This window comes from Lactuca saligna, chromosome 3, assembly GCF_052625555.1.
Source record: "Lactuca saligna cultivar CGN05327 chromosome 3, ASM5262555v1, whole genome shotgun sequence".
NCBI classification, from domain to species: domain Eukaryota; kingdom Viridiplantae; phylum Streptophyta; class Magnoliopsida; order Asterales; family Asteraceae; genus Lactuca; species Lactuca saligna.
In genome coordinates this window covers 13,291,657-13,310,871 of record NC_136419.1, presented here as the reverse complement: position 1 = coordinate 13,310,871, position 19,215 = coordinate 13,291,657, and the positions used below count along the sequence as shown (strand labels likewise).

Genomic DNA, 19,215 nt, shown 5'->3' with positions numbered 1-19,215 from the left:
AGGGATGTATGAGAGGTTTTGCATAATGCCAAAAGTATAATGATCAAACTTATAAACATACAAAAGTCATGTGACAAAATTGTTAAACTAAAAAACTATAGGATGAAATAAGACAACATATTGAAGGGGCGTGGGCGGAGGGGGTGGTCTACAAATTTTTTATTAGCTAGAGACTACTTTTGAAATATTTTAAAACAAATGAACTGTTTTTATAAAAAAAAATAGAAAATATCTGTTTTCTGAAAATTACAAAGACAGTTTTTGTAATTTATTTTTTATGTAGGGTCCAAACCTATCAACATAAAGAAAAGGGATAATGACTTAGGAGGGTAATAAGGTTTTCAGTTTGTCCGTATTAGTCACTAAGGTTTTTTTTTTTGTGCGTATTAAACCAATATGGGTGTTATTACCGTTTAGAAATAATCATTTTACCGGTTTTAACCGGTAAAAAAGACTATTTCTAAACGGTAATAACAACCATATTAGTCTAATACGCACAAAAAAACCTTAGTGACTTAATACGGACAAACTGAAAACCTTATTACCCTCTACGTCATTAAACCTAATTTTAAAGACATTGAGAATATATGATCATCAACAGTAAACTACTTCGTTTAGAACTCACGTCGTCCCATATAACCTGCTACTCCTCTATATGATGAAGGTCTTCATCTATAGTCGTCCCTTTGGGGACATCCGATAAAATTGGAACGATACATAGAAGATTAGCATGGTCCTTGCACAAGGATGACACACACAAATTGAGAAATGGTCCAAAATTTTTTTTAACCCTTCATCGTCTTCTCTGGAACCCTAATTCCCTTTTGAAATGATAATAGAGTTCAATTGCAATTCTTACGTTTCAGTAGTTTATCTACTGAAATCATGATCAAACAACATGTGGATTCCATGGTCAGATTAATCTTCTTGTTGATGTTTTCAACCATTTGTGGCAAGTAAGGGTAATCTTTCTTTCTATAAAGTCTCCTTTAAGTTTTTTACTTTTCCTGTCATTAAGTTTCATGCTTTATAAACTTCCATTTATGTGTTGTATATAGTATGTATGTGTTTGTTTATGTGCAGATTTTTTTATTCATTTTGCAACTTCAGTTTCTTAGTTCATGTTGTGGTTTTTCTTTTTATAAAATAATTGATAATAGACATCCTCTATAAGTCCCTGTTGGTTTTACATTTCTATCCATTATCAAATGTAGATATTGATGGGAGGTATCAAAGTGAGATTATTTTTTGTACGTATGGATGTGTTCATGTAAACATTTAAATGACAAAAAAGAAGTTATTGATAAAATGTTGTATATTTATGTAATGAAGATCATCAATCATATGAGTTTGTGGACTTAGAGGTTCTAAAAGGGTTGTGAGATAAGTTTAAATAGAAGCAACTATTTTCAGTCAAACAAATCAGTCACATTGATTAGTAAGCATGTTTTCTAAATAATTATGGTTAATGACTTAGGAGGGTAATAAGGTTTCCAGTTTGTTCGTATTAGGTCACTAAGGTTTTTTTTGTGCGTATTAGACCAATATTGTTATTATTACCGTTTAGAAATAGACATTTTACCGGTTAAAACCAGTAAAATAACTATTTCTAAACGGTAATAACAACCATATTGGTATAATACGCAAAAAAAAAAAAAAAAAAAAACCTTAGTGACCTAATACGGACAAACTGAAAACCTTATTACCCTCCTAAGTCATTATCTTTAAAAAAAACTATTAAACATATGGATTGTTTTTGTAAAAAACAATCAAGACTTTTTCTATAAATTAAAAAGTTATAAGGGCTAAATTTGCCAAAATCCAAAACAATTGTATTAAAACTCCAAAACTGAAAAGCTTTATGGCAATATTCTTAAAAGTGGCGAAATACGGTGGCACAACTTCAAAACCAAAAGAATTCCAACTTTGCTTTTAATATATAGTATAATACAAGATTAAAAAAAAACACATCAATGCTTGGAAAAGCCAAGAAGTGATCATGCGCCACAATACCTCTCATTCTTGTCGGAATGCCTAATTTCAAAACATTATTTATTGATATTATTAATAAAAAATATCGATGACTATTAAATCTTGTTCTAGAGTTAAAGTTAGTCAGCGAAAAGAAAGGAAATTTGTGGAAATGAGAAAAAAAGATTGACGTTTCTGAGTTTTATTAAATGATTAGAGTTTTATTAAATGATTGAAATAGAAGGTAGTAGAGAGAATTGGAAGAATCATTTTCTCTTCTAATTTTTATCCCGATTTGAGAGGATATGAAAAGAAAATACAAAATAATTAATTTTCATTTAATTTTTCTTCAATTTGGGAATACAAAATCAAATTTTGTTTTCCATTTTTTTTCTCTGCTGACTTTTTTTTGTTCTCTTATTTTTTTATTAAACTCGAGAACTAAGCGTTATGAATCGGGATTAAATGAAAGAAGCGTAATGATTATTTCAAATCTTGGGGTATATCCTCAGTGGAATTAAAGATGTCTCTTGTATAACAATATTGATAAAAGTTTAAGCACTAGCATATACGAAAAACACTCTTATTTTGTAATAAAGTGACTATCAAGTCCATGCAACACATACCTAGTTTTGTGACAAGCTTTTTTCGAACATGTTTTATTATTTATTTATTTATTTGTTTTTTATTTTTTTTATTTTTTTTTCTGAATGGCTGAAGAGATATAAAAAAACCTAGCAAGGAGCTACAGCTAAAACGAGACAACTACATCAAAATGTTCAAAATAGAATTTTGGAGCCATAAATTCCAAGAAATATGAAATTTATTTTTCTGGTGAACAACTCAATTAAAAAAAAACAACAATATCATCAAATACACTATCTTGTTTAGGTCTCGTATGATTAAACACATATCTATTTCTGAATTTCCAAATAGTCCACCAGGTTGTGCTAAAAATAACCTCCAACACCAATCTTTTATTAGAGGACAAGTGCGTCACATCCAAGAAAGACTTGAAACTCCCAACCGATGTAAACAAAGAGTTACCAATATCACACCATTGATTCAGGTTCAAAATTAAAGTTTTTGCTACCATACACTCCACAACTTACAAATAAATGATCAATTGTCTCAACTTGATCTATACATATAGGACAAAGTGAGCTAAGCAACAAGTTATCTTTATTGGGAATTCGATTCAAGAAAAGTCTCCAACTAAAAATATTTACTTTAATAGGGAGTAATTTATTTAACCTTATTTCCTCTACACCATGGACACAGACAAATCATCGATTACAAACCTTGTGTCTTTAATGGAAAAGGCAACATAATTAGCAATATCCCATACCTAAACATCCTTATGGCTAGTAAAGGAAACATTATCCAAATCTTTTAACAAAGCTGAAAGGTGTACAGACCAAGCTCGATCTCTCCGATCTGATCTCCATCTCCATTTCCAATCCCCATCTTCACGTCTATCTATAATGAGACAATTAGCAATAACATCAAGAGCCGCAATCTCGGGTAAGTTATTTCAAAAGCGTCATTCCTAATCCAAACATCCTTCCAAAGAAAAAAGATTTTTACCAAGTGACAAATATACATATCGGAAAGGTGGGTCACTTGCCCAACTAATTCTTTTTTTTATATAAGTAATATATAAAATTTATTTATGAACCATCTAAAATTTTATAATTAACCTACCTTAAATTGTTTGACAAAGAAGTGAATATAATTCATAACTTTTAAAGCTAATATCTTATATCTCAATAACCTAAATACTTAAATACCCATTAAAAAATAATCCAATATAAATTTTGAGTTATAGATTATGTCATATATTAAAACAATTGCTTTATATAGTGTTAGTAATGATTCAATTGTTAAAATATTTAAAGATATTAGACCTCGTCGGATACAGTTGCTAGAGATTAAAATCGTTTTTCCTTATACGACCCCAACCGCTACTCATATTATTACTTTTTGACTATTTTAGTGAAGAATCTAACTTCTACCAGGTCGTTGTAGATATTAGTAAGTTATAATATTATATTTTAATACTTGAAAGACGGTTTACCCACCGGTTGAACCATCCGAAGGATAATTGTTGATCGTTTGAATAATTGTTCAAGTGGGTTTTCTCACTATATTATATGCTACAATATATATCTTCTATATGATAGGATATAGTTTCCTGTAGTGTGCAATTAGGCTAGTTTTGTTAGTTTCCTATAGTGTTGGATTGTTGTCTGTTATATATATATATGTGTGTGTGTGTGTGTGTAGGGGGGGGAGTTGAGGGCAACCCATCTTCATTCTGAAGACCAATAGACTTGGGCGGACTAGCTTTATGGTAAAGGAAAAAGTAGAAGACCAGCTTTATGCATGCTGAAAGCAAAGAGGCGGACCAGCTTCATGCTGAAGGCAATTATATGTTCTATTGGTAGATCAACAAAGAGGTCGTGAGCCATTATGTGTATGCACTGTATATGTATTGTGGTATATGGTATTTTGAGGAACTCACTATGCTTCGTGCTTACCCAGTTGATTATAAATGTTTGTCAAGTACCTTATTGGTTCGTGAGAACGACAAGGCTCAACTATAGACATACGCATTTGCAACATGTTTCCACTTAATGTAATTGTACTCTGATATATTTGAATAAATAAAAATGAAAATTTTGAGTCGAAAATGAAGACGTTACATTATTTCTTAAGAAGTCCAAAGAACCCAAGTTTCAAAATCTACTCTAGATTTAATAGAGCCACTTGTACACAACCAATAGTTTGCATATAAGACACAACTAGTAATTGAGAGAGCGATTTTCCGTGAGTTTCTACAGGTTTTTATTGCGGATTAGGAAAGTAGAGGAGGGAAGATATCATTTTACAAAATAGAGTGGTTGCAAGTCAAAGATTATGCAAAGTTGAGGATGAAAGATGAACGGGTGAAAGTGGTATTTTACAAAGTTGAAGGTGGAGGGGATGAAAGTTATATGTTAAAAAGTAAAGGGTTGAAAAATATTATTTTATAAAATAGGGGGTTAAAAGTACCATATTATACAAAGAGGGGTGAAAGTAACATTCTAAAAAAAGAGGGGTGAAAATGCATTTAACAACATAGTGGAGTGAAAATCTTATATATATATATATATATATATATATATATATATATATATATATACTATGGGATAAACATGAAAGTTTAGATAACAAAGTGTGAATGTAATATTTTAAAATTTTAAAGGTGGAGCGGGTGAAAGTGATATTTTAAAAAGTACGGAATTAAAAATACCATTTTACTAAATAGAGTGGTTGAAAGTGACGGATTATACAAAGTTGATGGATTAAAGTTGCAGTTTACGCATTAATATGCTTATACATTATGCATTACAACTTGTACTATTAGCTACAATGAACTTTACGGGGATAAGGAAAAAACACACAAGTTTAGAAAATGAGGGGGGTGAAAGTGATATTTTACAAAGTTGAAGGTGAAGACGGTGAAAGTGATATTTTAAAAAGTAAATGGATGAAAAATATCATTTTACAAAATAGACGGGTTACCACTTGTATTATTAGCCATAATGAATTTTATGGGGACGTGTATAAACAAAAAGTTTAGAAAATGAAGGAGTGAAAGTGATATTTTACAAAGTGTAAGGTAGAGGGGCTGAAAGTGATATTTAAAAAAAATAATAGGATTAAAAATATCATGGTAAAAAATAGAGGGGTTGCAAATGATGTATTATACAAAATAGAGGTTGCAAGTGACAAGTTATACAAAGTTGAGGGATTAAACTTGAACTTCCCACGTCAAACCATTGTACATTATGCGTAAAATCATGTACTTTTAAGTTTTAACTATGTAACTCATAAATGAGAATTTGGTTATTGTAAATATTTACAACTAAACAAGGGATGCATGAGAGTTTTGCATAACGCCAAAAGTATAAGAAGCAAACCTACAAATATACAAGAGTCATGTGGCCAAACTGTTAAACTAAAAAAGTGTAGGGATGAAATATGATAATATATTGAAGGGTCGGGGAGGGGTTAATCTGCAAATTTTTTATTAGGTTAGAGACTATTTTTGACATATTTTAAAACTAATGGACCGTTTCTATAAAAAAAATATAAAATGTCTTATTTTTGAAAATTACAAGGACAATTTTTATAATTTAGTTTTTATACAGGGGCCAAACCTATCAAAATAAAAAAATATTAAACATATGTATGTTTTTTGTAAAAAAAATCATAGGGACTTTTTCTGTAAATTAAAAAGTTATAGGGGCTAAATTTGCCAAAATCAAAAACAATTGTATTAAAACTGCAAAATTGAAAAGCTTTATGGCAAAGTCTTAAAATGGCGAAATATGGTGGCAAAACTTCAAAACCAAAAGAATTCTAACAACTTTGATTTTAACTAGATTTGTTACCCCCGCTTCGCGGGGGCAGGGGGATCGGTTGTAATTTGTCTATAGCGTATGTCGTGCTTCGTTAAGTTATTCAAAAGAAATAGTGAGAAAACATAAAAACATCACGTCATAAACATCAAAAGATATCATTCATTGCTTAGTGTTTGATTACAAAAGCGTCCATTCATTAAGAGTTAGGTACTGGACATTTGAGTACAAAAGAGTTGGCTTAGTTTCTTCATGGGACCTGGTGGTCCTTGATGATTTTCTTGCAGACCTCTGTAGCTGAGGCCATGTTCTCTTGCATTGCCTGGAAGATGTCAAGCATGATCACCGTGTCTTGATTGAGATCGTTGATGAAGGTTTTGGTGACGACGACATGTCTGCATGGCATTTCATCTGGAGCTTCATTCATCATGTTTTGTCTTGTTTGGTTGATGCAATTGAAAGTGTTTTGGACCATGGCAAGCGCTTCATGCATTGTCTCGAGCTAGTTTTGCAGTTTTTCCATCATGGTCTCCATCTTCGGTGATTCGTCTTTGGTGGAAGGATGATCAATCTGGTGTGTTGTTTTATAACCGAGGATTATGGTAGTTGGACTGCATTTATTGGAAGTCATTAATGAGTTTTTTGATTTGTTATAGATGTAGGGCGACGACTACCGTTTTTTCCCTTTAATAGATGGATTTGATTGTTTCTCACCGGTGTGGTATTAAATAGACTCTATCTGGGGAGATCTTTGACCAGTGAAGATATCCTTGTTTTGGAAAAGGAGAATATTTGCTATTCAGAATTGGTATATGTGCTCTACTCCGGTAGTTTTTATTATATTTATCGTTTTGATCGTAGAAGCATTTGGGGTGAGTTATTAAAGTGTATTCATTTATGTAATTTTTGTCTGATTTGGTATGATATTAAATCCGTATATGTCATTGTATCTATAGTATTAAATATTGTTGGGTGAATGTTTTATATTTAAAAAACTATATATGGTTAGTTGTTTAGTGAAATTATGGTTGTCTCGAACTATGCAAACGGTGTTTGTTTATTATTGTTTATATTACATAGGATAGTTGTTACTGTTGTTTACTACATAGGGAAAATTGGTATCCGAATGAGAAGTTGGAGTTGACGGTCTTCTTTGTTGTTGGTTGTTACTTCGTGGTCCTTTTCAGAAACACCAGAAATGTTGTTGTTGGTGGGCATGTGATAGAGGAATTTAGGAAGTATTAGTATTTTTTTTTTTTTGTAATTTGGCATTTACTTTTGACATGATAATATTTTCTTTTACCTGGTGGAGCAAAGGTGAGGGTGCGTGCAACAGGGCGTGCAGAATCACTTGCTTCAGGTATTTCGTTCTCCGATCGGATTCTTTTTGTCATTGTTTGTGCGGGTGTTGCTGGGACGGGTGGCGTCGGTCGTGTAAGTGACTGTTGGATGTCGATTATTATGAAACGGATATTGTCAGGAGTTGATGCTCTCAGCATTTGGATACACATCGTCATCGTTTGTTCCTTCTGATCTGTCATGATTGAAGGCAGGGTGTTCCTGTTAGTGAGTGGGTTGTCGGATATGAATTGATTGAGTGATGATTTTCATAGCTTACGACATGATGTTTCAGATAGTATTGCGGGTATGGTATCCGTTGGGTCGGCAATTGTAACAATCATCTTGTATCTATATTTATAAAAAATATGTAAATATTATGATTAGCGAGTAGTGGTATATTTGTGTGAATTGGAAAATGCTTACATGTAGGCTGGCTTTTCTATTAGTCCATGTGCACTACAGAACCACTGGGGGCCTCTTCTGAAAATCGGATCTTTACAGATTGGACATATTGTTTGGTACCAAGTGTTTTGGAAGTGAAAATCCTTGATCGAGCCGTGCACTATGAAAGTTTTGTCCTATAAAAGGAAAGTTATCAAACGTGACAATCTTAAACTGACTGTGTTAGTAAATAGTAATAGCATTGTTTTCGTCTTACCAGTAGGTCGGATTTCGTTTTAAGTTTTATTTGGTATAAGGTTGCGAGTGTTCCCGATAACGTAGGCATTGGCCTTGAGGGACCTGTGTATCTGTAATGTTGTTGCTGTTGGTATACAATTTCATTGATATATATGGTAAAAAAGTTCGGTAATTTATGCGACTCACAGATCTATGAGTGTTGTTGTCTCCGGTATATTGGGGTTCACATAGATATGCGTTGCATGTGACGATCTGTGCCGTAACACTCCTGTACCGATGATATTTTATCGTTAAGGGTATTAGTGGATGTGGTATAATAGTAGTGATGCACATACACACACACACAAACACACACACACACACACACACATATATATATATATATATATATATATATATATATATATATATATATATGTAAGCTTGCAGAAGACGATACCATAGGATTTTGACGGTTTTAGGTTCGTTACCGCAACAACAGTTGTTGCAGATAGGTGATTTAGGGAGTCGCGGTTGAATTTCTTTGTATTTGTTATACATTCCTTCCATAGATTAATTGCGAGTTCACTGCCACTAATAGAATATGATTTTGTATGTCGTTAGTTAGGGATAATGAGTTTTATGTGTGTCTTTTGGTGGTTACTATATATATCTTTCGTCACTTAGTATAAGCAATACAAATGGTTCTCCATTTGCTTTTGTGCAATCCCTTATCTTCGAAAGAACGCCTTTGAAGTCTGTTCGTAAGTAAATGCATGAGCTGTTGTCCGTGCTAACAACTTTGAGAGGATGGAAGTGGTTATTTATGGTGTAAAATGGACCCATGTATTCGTTGGTAAGTTACTAACTTATGTCGGTTTTCATATAAATTGAATATATTCAGGTAGTAACGAAAATATTATAGAAGTTAGTAATTTAGTGGTAAAAATAAGTTCTATATTCTATACAGGTAATGTGTAGTACATATTTGTATTTTGGTTATATAGATAAGATAGTCAAAACCTGGATAGTATGATGGTGCTTCTCCAAGTTCAATCAGTTGTGGATTTGAAACGAATCGAAACCAGGTTTTTGGAATTGTGATTGTGTCCGGAATTCGTTGTATAATGGAATTGAGACCAACATCAACATAGATATCGTTTTCTAGAACCTTCTGATACCTGTCTAATTCAGGACAGCTATAATCCGATGTAATATAACATTCGGAAACATTTAAAACAGATTTAATGTAGCTCTGGTTTGTTCGTTGTCCAAGAATTTGGATTGCATCTGACTGTAGAAAGATATTATCTTTATATTAGATTCAATGGCAGTCATCGTGTTTTTGTTTTTGTATACTTGCATCATGTGTTAAGTAAACGTGTTTATTTGGGCAAGGAAAAAATTGGTATTTCTATATGAGCTTACGTATTTGTCGACGACTAGGTACCACGTTTCGTACTGTCGGATATCGTGCTTCCATTTGCGTAGTATTCTAACCTGTAAGGGGCCTCCAATACCCTCAACTTTCAGCTCAGAAATTATCGTCATTTGCTGTTTGTGTTCCCTGATATAAAAAAAATATATACAGGTAAGGTCTATATTTGAGTGTGAATATAAAATAAAAAAAATAAGTTGGGGTTGTGAAAATGAAAATTTGTATATCAATAAATGTAAAAGCAGTAATGTTGTTCAAAAGCTTGACAAGGAGTGATACTGTAGACCTCTGTTGAAATAAGTTTATGTAGTAAATCTCTGGAAATGTCATTTTTTGTTTCGTTTGATCTACAGCTATCAGTGCCGCTGTGCCGGTAAGCAATATTCTTATTGAATCTGGTGATGTTGCTCGGGAGAGGGCAACATAAAGCTAGCCATGTGCAAAAACAGGCTGTGGCAAATAGATTCCAATCTTACGTAGTGATTGACCCTGACTCTTATTGATGGTCATTGCGTAACAGACTTTGACTGGAAACTGTTTGCGTGAAAAGACGAAAGGTAAATCCGATGAATTGTGTATGAACTTTATGCGGGGTATATACACACATTTTCCGATCGAGGTGCCCGTTATGATTGTTGCTTCAATGACGGTTGGTAATAGTTGTGAAACAATCAATCTGGTACCGTTGCATAAACCTTCTTTCTGGTTTATGTTTCATAAAAGCATTATTGGGCAGTCAATCTTAAGTAGAAGCTCATGAGGTGGGATTCCTGGAAAAGTTAGTTGGTTTAGATATTCGATCGGATACAGACCTTCCAAATCCGATGTATGTTTTCCATTGGGTTGCATGGAGTCGGTACTATTGTATACCCTCGCAAGTGTATTGACTAATTTCAAAACTTGACAGTTAATCTCGTCCGCTGAGTCGTTTGTGGGACAAACTATTGCCCTTGCTGAAAGTTGTGATGCAGTCGGCATATTAAGTATGTCGTCCCCATAGACAAAATCCATTAAGGTCTGTAATGAATTAGGGGAAGGTGATATTAGGAGCGAAGGCGGGATCTGTACCCAGCTTGAGTCTCGTGGGTCATCCTTGTCAAGCGCACCAATATGGCCATCACCAATATCTAGGAGCCATCTGGCAAAGTTAGATAAATTCATCGAGGAGTGGGGTATTGTATCAGAGGGTTCAAGTCTCATGTTCGTATGGAGAAACTGAATTTTAAAATATGGCCATAAATACGAACTCGGTAGACTGAGTCCTTTGATTTCTGAACGGGTACTTTTTGGTACTACAGGTAGGATCTGAAGGAAATCACCACCAAGAAGGACCGATATTCCTCCAAATGGTTGTTCTTCACAGGCCAACACATCCCTAAGTGAACGGTCTAAATATTCAAAACATTTTCTATCACTCATTGGTGCCTCGTCCCATAGTATGAGTGTTGTTTGTTGTAAAAGATTGCCAAGGAAGGTACGCTTTTTGATGTCACATGATTTTTTATTGTTTAAATCGATCGGTATTTTGAACCTTGAGTGTGCGGTTGTACCGGACGGTAAAAGAAGCGATGCTATTCCGGACGCAGCGACAACCAAAGTGATTTTCCCATAGATCTTAAGTGGGAAATAATGGTCGTCCATAGAAACGTTTTACCAGTTCCAACGTGTCCATACACAAATATTAGTACCTGTTTGTTGTTGTTAATGGAAGAGACAACATTGTCGTACACTAATCGTTGATGGTGATTTAGCTTTCGTACAAGGTCACTGTGCTGTTTTCGTAACTCTTCCTTATCATAGCTCATTTCTTCCAATAACAGCCGATTTTGTAGAATGCCAGTGACATCGACTGACGGAACAGGAAGCCCAAAGTCTCTCATTGATTTGGAAGGCATAGCAAACCGGAGCATGTCATCTAAATCATGAAGTAATTGTTGTTCAACAATCCCTGCCAAAGAGGTTATTGTCTTATCTGTTACCTGAACACTTACGGTATGCATATAGTCATCTTTCATCCTATCGCAAGCAGTGTTCCACAGCAGAAGTGGATTGCTGACCTCACAGAAAAGGAGCAGGTAACAGAAAAGCGATCATAGCTGTGAGGCGGTAGCCCACGTTGCAGCTTCTGTAAAACACGCCAACCACTCAACATCATCACCTATTAATTGAAGTGCATTACAGGCAGCTCTGAAAGTTGGATATACAGTTCCAACTACAGTACGCAAATCCTTAAACGACGTACATCCTTTCTGGTGACACACCAGCATCCGTAAATAGAACAGTTCTCCACAATACACCACATTTATATGCGTACGGAACCGCGAACATAGTCTTTTGTTGTATGGTACAACATATCCATTATCAACAATCTGTCCAAATAGAGTAGTGTGGTGTGCAGTCGAATTACGTTTGTAACGTACATATCCATCTGTGTCAAAAAATGTAGCATCGAGATACGGTTTGGGAATGTGTTTATTACATTTTCCTTCCTTCATACATGCTGCCTTTTGGTTAAGTGGTCCGCATGGGCCGTGGATCATACAGGTTGTTATGGTATTGTACAAATTTGACTCATTAACCGGATCTGGCAGCTTGGCTGTTATATAGTTATCAACATCGCTCACAATTTTTTACGGTCCTTTGCTGATACACATAGTAACGTATAACAATGTGGAAGTCCTCTTTTTTGGAATTCGATAGTGTAAAGATCTACAATAATGTAGATTTAAAATGGACATTGAAAATTAGATATATATACAAAGGTAAAATAAACAAATAATACATATCCGTAACAACAGATAAAAGAGTAAGATATATATACAGATGTACATTTGAAAGTAATTACAAAACTGGTGAACCGATAAAAACGGGTTTACGCATGAGATTTTGTGTAAAAAACTACCTGCTATATTTTTATAAATAAATCATAACAGGAATAATTTTGGAACAACATACAACAAATTTAAATGGCTGAAGTTAACGGAATCGGGTCAATAAGATGGTATATATGATACAAAAGATATTGGAAATCAAATATAATTTTGTTTACGTAACAAAATCAAAATAATGAAGGAGGCAGAAAGTGGTGAATGAGAACTTATATTCTACAAAAAAAATATTGGAAAGTAAATAATGTTTATTTCAGTTAATAGTCATTCAACATTGATTGTGCAAAAGTATCCGTGTGGTATGTATGTTTGTTTATGTGTTTTAGTTTCTACATAAGGAAGAAGGTTATAGTCATATTCCCAAACTACCCCTGAAGTATGTGTGTGTGTTTCTGTCTTTTAGTTTGTACATAAAGAATAAGGTTAGGCGGTGAAATACGTGAGGTAATAACAGAAATGTACAATAGGTAGAGGTTAAAAAAAACATATCTTTTTAAAAAAAATTTAAATACATGAGAATACAACAACATACAATTGAATTTAATTGCTGAATTCAAGTGGGTCAGCTCAATATCGAAGTATATACGATACAAAAAGGTTTGACAATCATTCAGTTAACTAACAAAATAAAAATGATAAAGAATGCAAAAAGTGTTGAATATGAAATTATATTTAACAAATAGTCAAATTCCATAACAACCCCTGCAGTATGTATGTGTGTTTGTGTTTTTTAGTTTGTACATAAAGAAGCTTATGCAATAAAATGTGTGAGGTGATAACAGAAACGTAGAATGGGTAAAGGGTGAAAAGAAAAGCATATCTTTTTGGAAAAAAACTTAAATAGATAAGAGTACAGTAAGATACAACAGATTTTAATTGCTGAATTCAATGGAATATGTTGAATAAGGAGGTACATATGATACAAAAAAAGAATGAAAATAATTTTCTTACTCAACTGAATGAAAATGATAAAGAAAACGCAAACTACTGAATAAGAAGATATATTTAAGAAAACAAAAAACTTAAAAGTAAAGAACCTTTTTTTCAGTTAGAAAACAAAAAACTGTAAAATTCCAAAACTACCCTTGCAGTATGCAAGCTGATTTAAAACCATGTAAATGTTTTGACTTTTAATTCCATATTTATAAGATCTGTCAATAAATACAAAAAGTAACTGTTTCATGTATCTTGAAGGAGAGTGATTCAATATATTTAGGGTTTTTAACTTTTTCTATCCAATCATGTAAAAGCTAAAGGTGAATTTGTAAAAAATCATATCCTCTAAAGTTGAGGGGTTTTCTTTCTTTAAGTTTTGTCACGTATTAAACAATTCCGTAAATATTTGCAATGCAATCTTATCCTGTTTCAAACAAAGTTGTGAAACTGCAGTAAACTTGAAACATGGGAAACAGGTGAAGGTAGAAAAAAATGCGCGTTTATAACCGAATTAAACAATGAGAACAGGGGCAGACAATCTACTATAGAGGAAGATATTGATCATGCGAAAATAATACAAAGACACAGGGGTATTTAGAATTATTTTTTTTATAAAAGAAAATAATAGTACATTTAGTAACCAAAAATACCAATTTCAATTATATATTATTTTCGATATATAAAGTAACTACATAACTCATAACAATCCTGCAAACAGGGGAATGTATTAATGCCATGATAATTTCATAAGTAAGAAGCGGATATCAGGATATGCAATCATATGTAGTCTAGAAGAACTGAAAACACGGTTAACAGAATGAGCACGGTGCGAAAGGTTTACTATAAGAAAACAAATTTTATATAGAAGATACCAATACATACAGTTCAACATACATAAGCCAGATTGAAGAAGCCAGATACATATATAAAATGCGATAAAATACAGATAACATCGGATGTAATGGAAAAGAGTAGCCAAGTGGGGAACATACATGCTTCAACATTGCCAAAGGTTTTGTCCTCTTTAAGAAACCGGATTATACTCACGAACTTTTATATTGAAGACTCGACTAATTATGTCCACTCTACTATGGGTATCGATTTGATGATGTGTTTCCATATACCGGGTGATCTCTGGCCATTTGACGTTGCATGTAAAGGTGATAAAGTACTGTGGATTACCATACACCCTACATATGGATAGAGCATCTAGATAATGACTGTACATGAAACGGGGTCCTCCGGTGAATGATGCTGGCAAAAAAACCTGTTTTCCAATGGACCCTACATCTCTATCACCCTTGGAAAGAGCATCGTATAGGCCACTAACATAATCCGAACGAAGATTTGATTGATGTCTTACAATGTAATCCAACCGACTTTCCTCTATACACGTATATGCCTTCACCAAATATTGCTGAAAGAGACGTGATGAGTTGATAATTGGAGACCATATATGCTGACGGGCATGGACATGATACGCATAATACATATTTACAGTTAGATTCTGAGCATTCGCACCCCTCCGATTGCCAAGCTTTAAACGGGGAGACCAACCCTCCTCACCAGAAGGGAACAAAAGCGAATATTGTAGAGGCATATAGCTGGGATGGAGCTTACTGATGCGCTGTGGATGACACTGTTGTGAGTGAATAATTATGTCATATGTGGTAGATGTTGTATCATCGCTGGTGACTATACATCCTAACGACCCAGGTAAAGGAAGGTCATATCTACGATCCTGAATGTGATTGAATAGTCAGACATCATAAGATTCCAAATCCATTTCTTCAGCTATCTGCTTTGCGTTCTTGAAGGTCCGAACGTATTCATTACTTTCAGCTAAAAACCGACTCAAATAATCAATAACAGTTGAATCCAAAGTCGGCGGTCTGGGACCGTCAAAAGCCCTCAACCGATTTTCAACCTCGTTATCCGTATCAAATAAGTATAGTTGCAAAAACCTCGGTCCTTTTGCAGGGTCTGCCGAAAGGGACCCAATTTTATCACTGATCTGTCCGGAGACCTTAAAAACATATGGGCCACGACTATCATTGACGTCGTCATCTACATTTGCCCCAAAAGAAGTCACTGAAAACATACTATTGTAAGCCCTAACATCGTTTAAAAATTTCCGACTTTCATACAGGCGAATAAACTGAGACGAAAACCTAGACGGATACAGAAGAACAATGCTACCACCTCTACAACAATGGTTATACCTTGGGTGAGCAACTGTGGACATATTAGGAGTCCTCTCGACGTACCAGAAAAACGCACCGCAATATTCACACACCCAGCTACAGTCACCATTATCAATGTACTCAGGAAGAACCGAAAGGCCATCGACCAATCTGAACAGCAGAAGACGACGAAGCACTGGCGTCATGGTTCCGCTTCGAGGAGGCCGACATCATATAGATAGACGACAACACAACAGAAATAAACGAAGCAATCAAACCAGAGAAGATGAAAAATAGGAAGAAGGGACGAATTTTTTTACCTTAGAGAGAGAGACACGACAATGAAATAGATGATTTAGCAACATTCAGTAGAAACAAACAGAAACGGAGAAGAAAGAAGATGAGGAAAGAAAGAGAAACATCCTTAGATTGCCATGTCCGTTCCATAAAAAAAACTAAACTAACAGCCTTCAGCCACGTTGAAAAGGATCACGAAAATTTGCAAAATAACCCCTGAAAATCTAACACATCTGGCAGATAATAAGAAAGAAAAATAGAGGGACGAAAGTTGGATAGATTTTCAACAGTTTACTGTTAAAATCTATCACAACTTTAATATACATATATATTAATATATTAAAAAAAAAAAAAAAAAAAAACTCGGCAAAGCCAACACGTGATCATGCCCCACAAGACCTCTCTTTCTCGTTAGAATGCCTAACTTCAAAACATTATTTATTGATATTATTAATAAAAAAATATCAGATAACTATTACTTTTTGTTCTTGAGTTCAATTTAACTAGAAAAAAAGGAAATTAGTGGAAATAAAAAGAAAATAACAGAAATTGGTGTTTCCGAGTTTTAGTAAATGAATGAAATAAAAGAAAGTTGATTGAAATGGAAAGATTATTTTTTCTTCTAAATTTTCTTCCGATTTTGGGAGGATTTGAAAAGAAAGAACAAAATGATTAATACTTCTTTCAAACTCGGAAACACAAAAGAAAATTTTATTTTCCTTTTCTTTCTTTATTTTTTTTCTCTCCTTACTTTATTTTCTCTTTTTTTTTATTAAACTCGAAAACTAGGTGTTAGGAATCGAAATTCAATGAAAAAAGCATAATGACTATTTCAAATCTTGGGCTAAATCCACAGTGGAATCATAGATGTCTCTGGTAAAACAATATTGATAAAAGTTTAATCACTAGCATATACCAAAAACACTCTTTTTGTAATAAAGTCACCATCAAGTACATGCAACACATAGTTTTGTGACAAGCTTTTTTCGAACATGTTGTTTTTCCTGAACGGCTGAATAGATATATAAAAAAAACCTATCAAGGAGCTACACCTAAAACGAGACAATTACATCGAAATGTTCAAAATAGAATTTTGGAGCTATAAATTTCAAGAAATACAGAATTTATTTTTCTGGTGAACAACTCAATTAAAAGAAAAAACAACAATATCATCAAATACTCTATCTTTTCTACGTCTCGTATGATCAAACACACATTTGTTTCTGAATTTCCAAATAGTCCACCAGGTTGTGCTAAAAATAACCCCAAACACCAATATTTTACTAGAGGACAAGTGCGTCACATCCAAGAAAGACTTGAAACCCCCAACCAATGTAAACAAAGAGTTACCAATATCACACCATCGACTCAGGTTCAAAATTAAAGTTTTTGCTACCACACACTTCTTAAATAAATGATCAACTGTCTCAACTTGATCTATACATATAGGACAAAGAGAGCTAAGCAGTAAGTTATCTTTAGTGGCAATCCAATTCAAGGAAAGTCTCCAACAAAAAATAATTACTTTAATAGGGAGTAATTTATTCAACCTTATTTCCTGCACACCAAGAGACAAAGAAAAATCATCGATTACAAAACCTTGTGTGTTTAATGGAAAAGTCAACATTCTTAGCAATATCTCATACCCAAACATCCTTATGGCTAGTAAAGGTAACATTATCCAAATCTTTTAACAATGTTGAGAGGTGTCCATATTGAGCTTGACCTCTCGGATCTGATCTCCATCTCCATTTCCAATCCCCATCTTCATGTATATCTATAATGAGACAATTAACATTAACATCAAGAGCCGCCCATCTCGGATAAGTTATTTCAAAAGAATTATTCCCAATCCAAACATCCTTCTAAAAAAATGTATTTTTACTTAGTGGCAATTATACATATTGGAAAGGTGGGTAACTTGACCTAGTTAATTCTTTTTTTATACAAGTAATATATATAATCTATTTATGAACCATCTAAAAATTTATAAGTAACCTACCTTAAATTGTTTGACAAAAAAGTGAATATAACTCATAATTTTTAAAACTCATATCTTATATCTCAATAGCTCAAATACTTAAATACACGTTAAGAAAATAACCCAATATAATTTTTGAGTTATAGTTTATGTCATATATTAAAAAAAAATTGTTTTATATAGTGTGAGTAATGATTCAGTTGTCAAAATATTTAAAGATATTAGACTTCGTCGGATACAGTTGCTAGAGATTGAAATTGTTTTTCCTTATACGACCCGACCCGCTACTCATATACATATTTTTGACTATTTTAATTCTATATATCGGTTTATTTAAATAGTGAACTATATACGATTCTGTTCTAGAGTCGCCAGTATTTTTACCATCACCAATAGATTTCTTCAGATAAGACAGTGGGATAATTTGTCTAGAATGAAGATTCAAAATTGAATCCACAATAGAAGACCAAACACCTTTTTACCGAACAATGTTTACCAAGATCGAACCTTGCATTGTGACCATGAATAGATCTAATAACTTGAAACCATAACGCTTCTAGGTTGTTGACTATCCTCCATCTCCATTTTAACAGCAATGCTTCATTAAAAGCCCTCAAGCTTCCCACGCCCAACCCTCCAATAATTCTAGAGGCTAAAATCAGCTTCCATTTAACGCATGAAATGTGTTTTTCATCTTGATATGCCCCAAAAAGAATTTAGCTCTAGAAGACTCGAGAACCTCAACAACTTTAATCGGCATTTTAAAGAGCGCAAAATAATAAATACCCAAAGAGCCAAGCACTGAGCGAATTAAAGTATACATCCCTCCCACTGAAAGCATTTTAGATTTCCAACCATAAAATTTTGATTTAAATATGTCGAAAATAGGGTCCAACTTTTAATATGGGGCATATTTAGATCAACCGGAACACCAAGATACTTAAATTGGAAAAAAGTAGCCTTACACCCCGATGTTCCTGCAAAACCATGAACCTCCAAATCAGTGACACTGACCCAAAAAATCTTTGATTTATGAACATAGATCTGAAGACCTGAAACCTCATAAAAACATCTTAAGATAAGAATAAGTTGTTTAACATTTTGTCTTGTCCAAGCACCTATAAAGATGGCGTCATCTGCATAAAGTAGATGAGAA

The 19,215-nt window shown here is 33.6% G+C and overlaps 1 non-coding gene across 1 annotated transcript; it reads left to right on the top strand.

The window, feature by feature from the left end:
* Nucleotides 1–680: 680 nt before the first annotated feature.
* LOC145038088 (U6 spliceosomal RNA) lies at nucleotides 681–783 on the top strand. Its single transcript, XR_013679158.1, has one exon. It is a non-coding gene; the product is annotated as a U6 spliceosomal RNA (small nuclear RNA).
* The last annotated feature ends 18,432 nt before the right edge of the window (nucleotides 784–19,215 follow it).